The 12,592-nt window shown below is 31.9% G+C and overlaps 1 long non-coding RNA gene across 1 annotated transcript; it reads left to right on the plus strand.

The window, feature by feature from the left end:
- Positions 1–3,381: 3,381 nt before the first annotated feature.
- On the plus strand, positions 3,382–11,903 carry LOC143083298 (uncharacterized). The gene is made up of 3 exons (XR_012980622.1): positions 3,382–3,412; positions 6,073–6,136; positions 7,703–11,903. It is a non-coding gene; the product is annotated as an uncharacterized LOC143083298 (long non-coding RNA).
- The last annotated feature ends 689 nt before the right edge of the window (positions 11,904–12,592 follow it).

Here is a 12,592-nt window from a genome sequence, read left to right on the forward strand (position 1 = left end):
ATAAGTTAGACAATACTTGATCATGGTTTATGAAGATTTAAAGCCCAAGGTATGGGTAAGTAAGTTTTGAAATATGGTTAACAAATAATGAAGAGTAAAAATCAGAACTGAACATATTGAAGCCATTGATACCAACAATAATTTTCCAAATCCTCCCCTAAAGGCTTATGAATTTGAGAATTGATCTCAGGAGATGATTATTATCCACCCCGTTTCTATCACATGAGAGAAGAGAATAAAAGATAAACGACAAAAAGGCATAAACCGGTCAGCAAAACACAACCAGAAACTGAAAGAAAAATTAATGATTTGTAAAGTGACGTCCCTGGCTTGCATGCCTCAGACAATTGCTGATATGCATTACCCACGAGGATACCTACTATCCTACTATTGACGATACCTAAATAATAGTTCTAACAAGTTCTACATGAATGTTCATTTGATGATATCTGCATTGTTTTGATGTAAAAGTCCCCACTGATTTTGTACGTATCATGAGGAAAAGTATAACTCCATATGATTCTCATTTAAATTAACTCTATAAACTATGTTACTTGTTTTTACATCCTTTTGATATATCTAGTTATATCTATACGCTTAATATCAATTACTATTATTATAAATTATAATTCCAGTGTTTACCAATACCTTATAGTCCAAAATAAAGGCAACAGTAGTATGCCACTGTTAAAAGTCATAAATCGATGAGAGAAAACAAAGACAAACAGACAAATAATAGTACACAAAACACAGCATAGAAAACTAAAGACTTAGCAACAGGAACCCCACAAAACGTGTAATCCCAGGCGCTCCCGGAGGGTAAGCAAATCCTGCTTCACATGTGGCACCCTTCGTGTTACTTGTGTTATTACAAATCCGGTTAATAGTCTAATTCGTGAAAAGAGAAAGGGACTGTAGTTAAGACATAAGTTTTGTTTTTTCTTGAAAATATTTATTAAAAAATGCAACTACTATAATTTGTTTAAATTGCATAATAGCATGATTTATATCTTGCTAAAAGTTAAGACACTATAGGGTTACATGTATCTTTTTAATCTGTTCATTCTCAATTTCAAATCTCAGAGGTTTCAAAGTTTTTTAGAATATGTTTATAAATATTGAAAATTTGCACTTCTATTGTGTGCACTTTTTAATTTGCTCAGTCTTGAGAACGGTTAATCCAAATTAATGCGATTGTGTTCCTGGTCACAATATACATTTGTTTGATACATTTTAGATTGAACAGGGAGGAGTTCATTTTTTTTTCTTTAATCAATTTTGAGAATTAAATTACACTAGTGTTATAATCAATTGGACCCAATTCATCTATAAATAGGACAAATAGTGCATTTTGAAGGATATGGTCATATATTTTTTCTGCAACATATACATGTGGACAACAATGTGTATCATAAACCATTGAATGTATACCTGTAGTACTATAGATTTAACCTACTTGGGTGAAGCATAGTCACTTTCATCACTTCAATTTGTGTAGTTTTAAACCTTTGAAGACTGATATCAATGATCGAATTATTAATACTCCAATGCATTTCGTTTTTCAAATTGTTTCTTATCCAACGTACAATTTGTACCTGAAGATTATTTTATATAAATGTGTTGTTGTTCACATCATTGTTTTACATAAGAAAATAAGAAATGGTATGATTACCAATGAGAAAAAAATCCTCCAGAAATCAAAAGACGTAGAAACTAACAACTTAAGATAACCGTATGGCCATAAGCAATGAGCTAAAATTCATACATCTTTAGCAGCTATAAAGACCCCAAAAATGACAAATGTAAACCATTCTAAACGTGGAAAATAGGCCTGTTATTTGGATGGAGAGTTGTACCCATTGGCACTCACGCCACATCGTCCTATATCTGATCTATAAACAAAACAATGAAAGAAAAAAAATAATAATATTCAGCAATAAACGGCAATTGAATTACAGGCTTCTGACTTGGGACATGCACGTAAAGAATTTGGAAGGGTTCAACAAGTTTGCTGGCGCCGTAACTCTTCCCCTACCCTGGGATAGTGATGTAAGAATACAACATAATAACACAGTATAAAAATCCGTTGAAATACGCATAACTCGTACGACTAAAACTATGACAAAACACATACCAGACGTGCACAGGTATCTATACATCCAAACAAAAAAGACAGTACATTATGCATCTGAGTAAAAAATCAATCAGTACAACATGTACAAATCCAACTTTCAATAGATTTAGCACACATACGTCATTTACAGTTCGAGAAAAACAAGAGTCTGTGTAATATCAAAATACAGGTATCGATATATTGTAGAGCTTTGAATGTGCTTATTCGTATACAATAATATTTAGTTTTATCTTAATTCGCTTATTTCAAAGAAAACAGTTATACCTATAATTCCATATTCGAAGATCTAATTCCAGTGTTGATAAGCCTTTAGAATCATTAAAATTTATTCGGATCGTATCTAAATTTCTGGGCATCCAATGTGATATTCTGTTTTAAATAAGTTTAACAGGTACAGCCAAACTTCCAAACCAAATCTTTGTATCTATGAAGAATTTAGTAAAGGTTTCAAGTTATTAGGTTAAACGAAATCTCTGAAGGTATACTTCACCAGTAAAACATAGAGTACGTTCTTATTTCCAAAATGTATATACATGTTATCAAGGAGTACATTAACAGCTTCAATCATGGCGTCACAACTCCAGTAAGAAAATTAGCAAATTAATCTGTCTAAGCTTATTAGAGAAGAAGGCTTTGAAAATAAAAATCAACACTTTATAAATTGTATGCGTCTGACATGTCTGAAGCACTTTTTTATTTATCTACTTCAGGAACGCTCAAAAACAGATTTTACATTATGTTTTTCAATATTTGATAGGGTAATATCCATTGAATACCTTTCTGCCTGGACGATTTCGGTGGTCAATATACAATGAAATTTTAAGGTACGTTTGACCGATGTGACGTTCGTTACAAGATTGTAAGGACAAAGTCTTGTTTGTATGCTATATCCCATATAACTGTCATTTATGTAACTTTTTCGTTTAGTATTAACTTATGCATGGTAAAATTTGATGCATTTATGTATGTATGATTATATATAATATTTATTAAGTTGTTATAATAAAACATGTTAAAAGCGATTTTATAACGATCGCACAACACTAAATTGTGTTTGGTTGTTTCTACGAAATTTAATTAAGAAATCTTTTTTATTTTCGGAGGAGTTAAACGAGGGAGAAGATAAGTAATCTGATTTAGAATACAAAGTAGGTCAAATGAAACATTCGTGTTAAACTACCAAATCAGTTGTATATCCACGCCGCGAACACGATCGATTCGGTAAGTTAGAAATAACTTCCTCGTCCGCCATTTTGGAATTTGGGTTGAACTACGACGGTAAGAATACATTTATCTCCTGTTTAATTCATAAAATGACTTGTTAACAATACATGTAAAATAAATATTCACGTGGTCGTATACTCTCACGCTCGCTGCAAAACCAACAACATGTATTGAAGTGTTTAGTCGTTGCTAAGGAAATATTAGTACACATTGAATATTCGATGACCTGAAGAAACAAATTTCTTCTAGTCAACACACTATTATGAACCTACTGAGTTTTTGTTGATTTCTTGTCTTCACTAACTGTATTTTTTTAACCAACTATTCTTTGAACTGTTTTGAAACTTTATTTTTTTAATTTATTTCGTTTTGAACGTTTGGTTCTCATTGCTGTTCAACTTTGTACTTGTTTTGGCTTTCGAGCTTTTTTCAACTGAGCGTCACTGGTTAGTTTTGTGTGGACGAAACGCACGTCTGGCGTATTAAATTTTAAACCTGGTGCCTTTTGTTAACTATTATTCGTGTGTTTCTCTGTCCTATATGTTCTCCAATTTATTTGTATTGTAGTCCTGTCATGTTATGTTCTCATTTTAATGTTATAGTTAACATTGCCATTAAAGCGGGAGGTTTGGCATGCCATAACACCAGGTTCAACCCACCCTATTTTTCTAAGAATGCCCTGTACCAAGTCAGGAAAATGGTCATTGTTACATTATATAGTTCATTTCTGTGTGTGTTACATTTCAATGTTGTGTTTCTGTTGTGTCGTTGTTCTCCTCTTATATTTGATGCGTTACCTTCAGTTTTAGTTTGTAGCCCGGATTTGTTTTCTTTTATCTCGATCGATTTATGAGTTTCAAGCAGCAGTTTACTACTGTTGCCTTTACATGTTTATCTATTTAAACTTCTGACCAAATCCACAGAAATTTTCCATCGTTAAAATAAATTTATAGATTCGCAAAATTGTAACGTGCGCTTCAAATTGAAAAATGATTGGTTAACCAAAATACATATCATTTCGATCGTTTGAAAGTATATCTGAATTGTCTCGATATAAAAGTTTCTTGCTGTATAAAATTCTTTTTTTTATTATATTCGGACAAATTAAGTAAGTAAATTGTAAACCCTCGACGGAAACTACTTTCCTCCGCTTCTCGCTTTCGGGTTGCAATAAGCTTGCTATTGGACGAAAATATAGACAGTTAATAAGTCTAATACTATTGAGTCAATGTTACCTGAATTGTTAATAGACACTTGATTGGAGTGTTTGATCTTAAATGATGACGTATTACTCTTTTCTATACGTATGATTTGGGCAAAACTTAACGAGAAATTAAAAAAAAACAAAAAAAACAAAAAAAACAACAGCAATACAAGATCAACAAAAAAGTTATTTTCATGAGCACTATTCTGGTCCTAAATGTTGGAGAGTATTCATTGAATGAAACTGTATTGCCATAGCAAAAACATTGCTTTAGCAAAGTACAAGGTACACATGTTTATACATATATGACAACTATGACAGGACACAGGACACAGAGAACAAATAGATAAATTAAATAATGCAGAAATAACTTGAAATGATAATAAACACATTTGTACAACGTATTTACGGATAATATGGTTAATGATGCACACATACCTAAGTGAGTGACATCAGCTCTTTAGAGTCTCTAGTTACGCTCAATATGCTATTCTTTACATTAACGATAAGGCAACAACCATTTTCTTATCTGGGGGGGCCTGGGATTTTTTTGAAAAAAATATTTTGATGGCCTAGCTGACTGAAGAAAAAAAAATGTTTTGCACTGTAGCTGAAAAAAAATTTATGCTGTCACCTGCTTGAAAAAAAATTTTGCACTGCTGAATTTGAGAATAGTGAAAATAACAACAGTTGAGACAGTGAAACAACAGATTATAAACATCTGTCCAGTCTACAGATTACGCTAAGATTTCTATTTATACCTTATTACTTTTTGTATTTTCCTATAATAGTGTTTGATCCAGAAATATTTAAAAGCATTCCAAATCTCCCGCATGTATGCTACTACATTAAGACATACTTAAAACTGCAACTTTTATAAACATGAAATGGTCATTTTATAACAGGGATAGATATGGTATCATAAGCAGTCTTTTAAAGTAGCCCTGATTGTGTATGACACAGACTTGTATACTGGTAGTATTTTCCTTTGTATCATTCTGTATCATTTTTTATACCTCTTTTTTCAATGGAATGTCAATTATCATAGTTGGAAACAGTGGATGTTTATAATTTGGAGCTACTCACTCTTTGCCATTACATATGGCAATGGTGGCCACTTCAATTGCAGTATTAAAATTCAAGGACTGTGGTACCTGTATGACGGACTCAGAGAATATCATAATGTAGAAAGTGGGCTAAAAAAAACCAGAGACAACAGCCAATGCCAGGATATAGACAGAGCCATGCACTTTACATTTTACATCAATTAAAAAATTAAAATGAATTTTATGTAAATTTTATGGTTTTGAGAAAAAAAAATGTATTTCTGTTCCACATTATAGGAATTTTTTTTTTGCTTTCCTTCTCATAAGAAAAAAAATATTTTATCGGAGGAAGGTTCTGAAAAAAAAAATTATGAACACAATAAAAATCCCAGCCCCCCCCCCCCCCCCCCCCCCCAGATAAGAAAATGGTTGTTGCCTAACTATCTTATTCTCTACTTTTATAGATGTGCAAGATACACGTTAACAACGGAGGGCATACTCATTGATATATGAAAGAATACAGTTAACGTAAGAATTATTTTATATTTTATCAGATACCAGCTATATATGGGGTTTCTGTTCTAAAAGGATACTGCTAATCAAATATCAATTATATATTGTATTGTTGTCAAACAAAATTTGATTAGTATGATGCTGTTTAAAGTCATATGAAACGAGTGACTGGTGAAAAATAATGTTTATCCAATTCATGAACCAATGCATGTATATATCATAAACTTAGTCTTCTTTGCACGATTTTATCATTTTTCGCAAATAAATCGTATAATCATCAATTATTTTTTCTCTCTGTCTGTTAAGATGTGAACATATCGCAGGTAATTAATTATCGTGTGTTGAAGCCGTAGTTTGCCAATTGTCACCTTATAGTAAACAATCAACAAAGAAGCATGGATATTGAGCACGTGGATAACATGTCCATTTTTTTTCAAAATGTAGACAAATCAAAGAATTTTCTTCAGAAACAAGTATATAGATATAGGAAGATGTGGTGTGAGTGCCAATGAGACAACTCTCCATCCAAATAACAATTTTAAAAAAGTAAACCATTATAGGTCAATGTACGGCCTTCAACACGGAGCCAAACATGTGTACATCAGTTTTATGATAAAAAACTATTCGTTTAGTTTAAAAACATATGCATCATTTTTGTTTAATTTAAGGTTTCATATGACAATGTATGACTTGAATGAAATATTTGTACAAAATATTCAGTTTATAATTTGATCTTTAAATTGATTTTTTTGTGATATGATTAAGAACTAATATTTATTGTAAGAAATTAATAGATAATGCAAAATTAAAAGAAAAAATGGATCAAAATCTTTGACCAGAACTTTCAAGAAGCACGCTAGGCAACATCGCTTGATAACTGTTGTCCCTTATTTCCCCAAATATTTGGATCACAAATATTTGAACAACTTGAAGTAACTATATATATAATATAATGCTATCCATTGTTTAGTCGTCAGCAAGGCCGACATATCATCATACAATAATTAAATCTTATGCTTAACAGATCCAAACAACGTGACCAATCGAATTCAACCCGATGAAATCATTTATATAAGTTTGAATATAAAAATTCTAAATTGTTATGGTCAGAAGTTAACCATGCCGGCAAAAGTAGATTATAATTTGGTCGGTTGGTTTTGCCAGACTTAAAGAATACTGCTCACGATTGCAAAAATTAAAAGGGCTGCAAAGTTTCATTTATTTCGTGCAGGATCAGTCTTTATACTTATAATATCGACTAAGACTGTCATCCAAGACGCTAGTATCAGTAAAATAATATATTCATGCAAACCAATACTTACATTTATCAATATAAAATATAGAGATCTGGTATGAATGTTAATGAGACAACTGTCCACCATACACCACATGCAGTAGATGTTAGCAAAATTCACCGTAAGACCTTCACCAATGAACAAATTCCATACTGCATAGAAAGATATCAAAAGGCCCGAACAAGACATAATGTTTAACAATTCAAACCGAAAACCCGTTTGCCCTTTCCTTCCAATAATAAAAATCATTCAAAATATACTCAGTAATCTTTTATTTATCTCTTAGACTGACGGACAGAAAATTGTGTTCTGGATGTTTACGAGATGAAGAAGAAATCGAGGCTGAAGCATGGTGCAATGACTGCTTCAAAGAGGTCTGTAAGACATGCAGTAAAGTACACAAAAGATTTAATCCGCCACATAAATCTTCATCAGGTCAGTCATCTTAGTTCTTCTATTAAGACTGTGATGTCCATACTAATCAAAGGACAAAAGGCGTTAAAAGTGGGACCTCCTTTGCAGATCTTAAGAGTAGAATTAAACACTTAAACGAAATGTTCCCTGAATTGTTGAAGTGTCAAACTAAAGATGAAATAGAGTTTGATAGGCAAAGAGATAAATTCCTCCAACAGATTTATACCACCAGACAGCAGATAAACAATCATCTAGATCAAATTTAAAAGGAAACCGTAGACGAATTGAATAAACAGTACAAAAAAATCAAACACAAAATGGATGAGGCAAAGCGTAAAACACAGAAAGGACTCGAGGCAGTAGCAACATGGATAAATGAATTGGCATCGATAGAAAGCATCAGTAATGAAGTACTTTTGTTTCAGACAATCAAAGTAATGGATAATAAAACACACATAGAAGAAAGCAATATTTACGAGCTGAATAAGCAACACAAAATAGAATTTGATCTATTTGATACAAACGATCTTCCCAAGGTACTTAAGTCGATTGGAAAGATTTCACTTACAGAAAATCAAATGCATATACACGCATAACAGCACAATTTACAACAAATTCAAGAACCAGTTAAGTCAATGGAAGGAGAAATACAACAATCTAATTTGTTTGAAACATCAGTATTAGGATCAGGTGTTGAAATAGAAAACGGTTGTTTTGTAGCCGGAAAGAGACTACTCTTGCAACAATACGACTCACAACACATCTATGTATGTCGATATGATGGGAATGATGTACACATGATAACATTAGAACATAAATCAAAGGATGTCGCTATGATCGACGATAATCAGGCAATAGTAACTTTAGGACCGAAAGGATTCCAGATCTTAGATATAACAACACTTACCTTAGGGAGATGTATCAAACCTAAAGGAATAGGATGCTATGTTGTGACATGTAGTAATGATCAGATATGGACAGATGCAGAAACTATTTGTCAGATTGATATCAGTGGTAAGATACTACGTAGTATAACAATAAAGAATCATGTACAGACCTTTTGTATAGACAACGATAGCAACATATACTTTACTACAAGTAATATCGGCGACAATAACGTATACCGTGTAACACCTGACGGACAGGAGTGTATATTCTATAGTCATTCTGATCTAATTACCCCTTGGGGTATCGACGTAGATGACAAGGGCAATGTTTATGTAGGTGCAAGGGGGTCTAAAAATATACACAGAATATCATCTGATGGAAAAGATCATCAAATCATTCTGGCAAAGAACGATGGAATAAATGGTCCGTGGGGTTTATGTTACAACAGGAAAACGAAACAACTCCTCGTTGTCAACAACAATCAGAAAAGTGTCGCCATATTTAATTTACCCTAAGTTTAGTTTTAATGCAGAGGATTTTATTACATATGATTTATACATGTTTATAATAGGTAATAATTATTTTGATAATTTTTGGAAATATGTTTCAACATTTGTAATTAACAGCATTACGAGACAAAATATGAAAAGATTTGATGTGTTTTTTTTTTTATCATTACACATGTTATAAGGCAGTTTGATATTTACACTATGAGTTGGTCACTTAATATTCACCACAATGTGAACATTTGGTAGGGGTTGTTGGTTTAAGATGGAACTTAGTACTATGATGTTTAAATCCATATGATTCTTCAAAAATAGAAATTGAATTATTATAGGTTGCATAACCAGTTAGAATAAGGTATTTTTTAAATATCAACTCGAGTTTTCTTTTATTAATACTTTCAGTTTTTAAATTAGAAAATGAGAGTTGATATTAAACGACATCCAATTCTCACGAGTTGCTAAACATATTTTTGTTAAAGTCAGCACTCTCTTTGAGATCAAGCTAAAAATTTAGCAAATTTTTGATCTAGTCTTTTGCAGATACCAGTAGGACGGAATATGTCCTGTTCCGCCATCAAAATTTTACATTTGACATTTCAAAACTTTGTATGCTTCAGAATGTAATTCAGTTTGACAAAAAAGATTTTCAGGTGAAAAGTTTGAGTGTTTTGTATACTATTGAAGAAATGACATATGTTCGTCGCCGTGGACGAATTGTACATCGTCTTTACTATTGAAAATTATCAATGACATAACGAATTGCAAATGGAAAGGTCACAATATCGTCACATGATGCTGGATAAGGCAATCAGTTGAGCGCAGTTGCTGTATCATTTTTTGTATCACACGCAGCGTGCAATTTGAGGTGTGATACGGCAGATATCTCTACATGCAAGAATAAGATAACAGATCACAACCATCATGGACATTATAATATATAATTGGTACGAATTCGAATATACTGACATTTGATATATCTATAACTTGAAGCATAACTTTTCTTTTCAATTATGTAATGTGTATTAGTCAATACACAATAAGATGTTAAGCTAAATTACATGTTGACATAGGACCATTTGAATGTAAGTAACAGTTATGTCATCCACAGAATAGGAACTAGTAGACAACGTGATTCTCATTGTGCACAAATTAGTAACTAGTAGTCAATATAATTCTTAACTTGCACAAATTAGTAACTAGTAGTCTATTATATTGTTACCATGCACAAATTAGTAACTAGAGGTTTTTGAAGTCGAATTCTTCGTGATACTTTTTTTTCTGAATGTTTTTTTCATTTGCATGAGGCAAGAAAACCGCAGCGTCTCAGTGCAAATCCCCTTTTCCCACACCATGCACACAGACTGATGCAAACATGTCATCCTCCAATTGTCAGATTCCAAAACATTGCTTTTAATTTAGTTTGTATACTTTTTTTTAAAATTAAAAATATTCTTCCAAAAAAAATGAAAACAACACTTAATTAATATCATGCGTCCGAATTTTCTGGATTTACTTTTATCGAGAACGTCCAAAGCCCAAGCGGAGCATTTGAAGGCCAAAGATGTAAAAAAACAAAAAAAGAATTGTAACTGTGACATTAATTACTTGGCAATTTTCAAATTGAGTTCATTTAAAATAAACGAGTGTGAGATAAGTGTTGTCACCGGTGAATCCGTTTATTTTATAGGCTGCATAAGCAACTACTCAATCACTGTTTGAATTATGTATAAAATAAAAATAAAAAGAATTAGGATTACTCAGATATTAAGTTGTTTAAAATTTATCATTAAATTCATTACATGCAATTGTGGTACTTGTACATCTTGTCAATATGTTATTGTTGATGATAATTCTCGTCTTCATGTCTCTCATGTTTGCTAATGTGCTTTGTCTATATGCCTTTTGGTGTTACTTCGCTACATTTAGCGTGTCTCTGTTCTTATACATACCGTTATTGTGCTATTGTCAAACTTGTTTGTATGCTTTGTCTTTCATTTTTGCTATGTATTTTGTCTACATGCCCTTTAATGTTTCTTTGATACATATATAACGTGGCTCTGTACTCTGTACTATACATCCCGTCATTGTGTTATTGTACTATAGTAATTTTGTATATTCTTGTCTTTAATTTTTGATAATATGCTTGATCTATAAGCCATTTTGTGCTCCTTTGTTACCTATTCGTATTTTTTTTTTGTTTGTGATTAAGATTATAACACAATGTTGACTGCTGTACCCCTATATTAGACATTGTACCTATTATTTCTGTTTGTTTTGTAAATGCCTATACCAAGTCATGAATATGAGAGTTGTTTTTACAATTGTTTGATGTGTTTGTGCCTTTGATTTTGCCATTTAATAAGGGACTTTCCGATAGAAATTTTCCTCGTAGTTCAGTATTTTTGTGAATTTACTTTTTGCTAAATTAGTTGTAATTTCGGTGCATAGGATACACAATATTAATTTTTGGAAGAACGTGACACGTGAAAACTAAACGAAACAATTTGTTAATTTGTTGTAATTAAAAAGGGTGTGATACATGATATCTGGGTAGTATTTTGATGTAAACATTAGAGGTATATATATATAAATTGTTTTATTGATGCATTTTCTGTTGATTATCTTTTATAAATGTTTAACCCATTAGTCTATATGTTAAAACAAGATCTGAACAGTAATACGGTCATAAAATTCTGCAAGTTCATTCCATTTTTGTTACTTGTTATTTGTCAATTATAGTGTAGACTTTGCTATATTATTTTTTAATGTGAAACAATCACAATGTTTAACATGTCTGTCTTATAATAAAAATAATTAAAGTAAAACGTAGAGTTATGAACATTATGTAATAATTGAGTCCTAGATGAACACATATATGTTCAACTCGTCGGAGCATATAGTCTTGTCAATCCTCAATTGCGACAGGTAAGTAACCAAATGCAACAGTCTCATTATTATTGGAAAGACTAACATGGCAACGCATCTAGCAGAGCAGAAACTGCTATCTCATCCGAAATACTCAAATTCAAACTTTTTGATGATGTTCGTGTTGCTCAATGTTTAGTGTTTGTTACACTGTTTTGAGAACTGTTGTTTGTCCTTTTCGCCGCTTTCCGTTTTATATTTAATGCGTTTTCCTCAGTTTTAGTTCGTAACCCGGATTTGTTTTTTTTCTATTGATTTATGAGTTTCGAACAGCGGTATACTACTGTTGCCTTTATTTGGTATGGTGTTATCTGTTCAAAAAGACTTACTGTTTAATGCCCGTTTGGTATTTCCTCATTATTTTATCTGTAACAAAACAACAACGAAATAAACAGAATTAAATCAGACATCCTGCCAGATTTAAGCGTCTTAGTCAGGTATAG

This window comes from Mytilus galloprovincialis, chromosome 7 (assembly GCF_965363235.1).
Source record: "Mytilus galloprovincialis chromosome 7, xbMytGall1.hap1.1, whole genome shotgun sequence".
In the NCBI taxonomy this organism is placed as follows: Eukaryota; Metazoa; Mollusca; class Bivalvia; order Mytilida; family Mytilidae; genus Mytilus; species Mytilus galloprovincialis.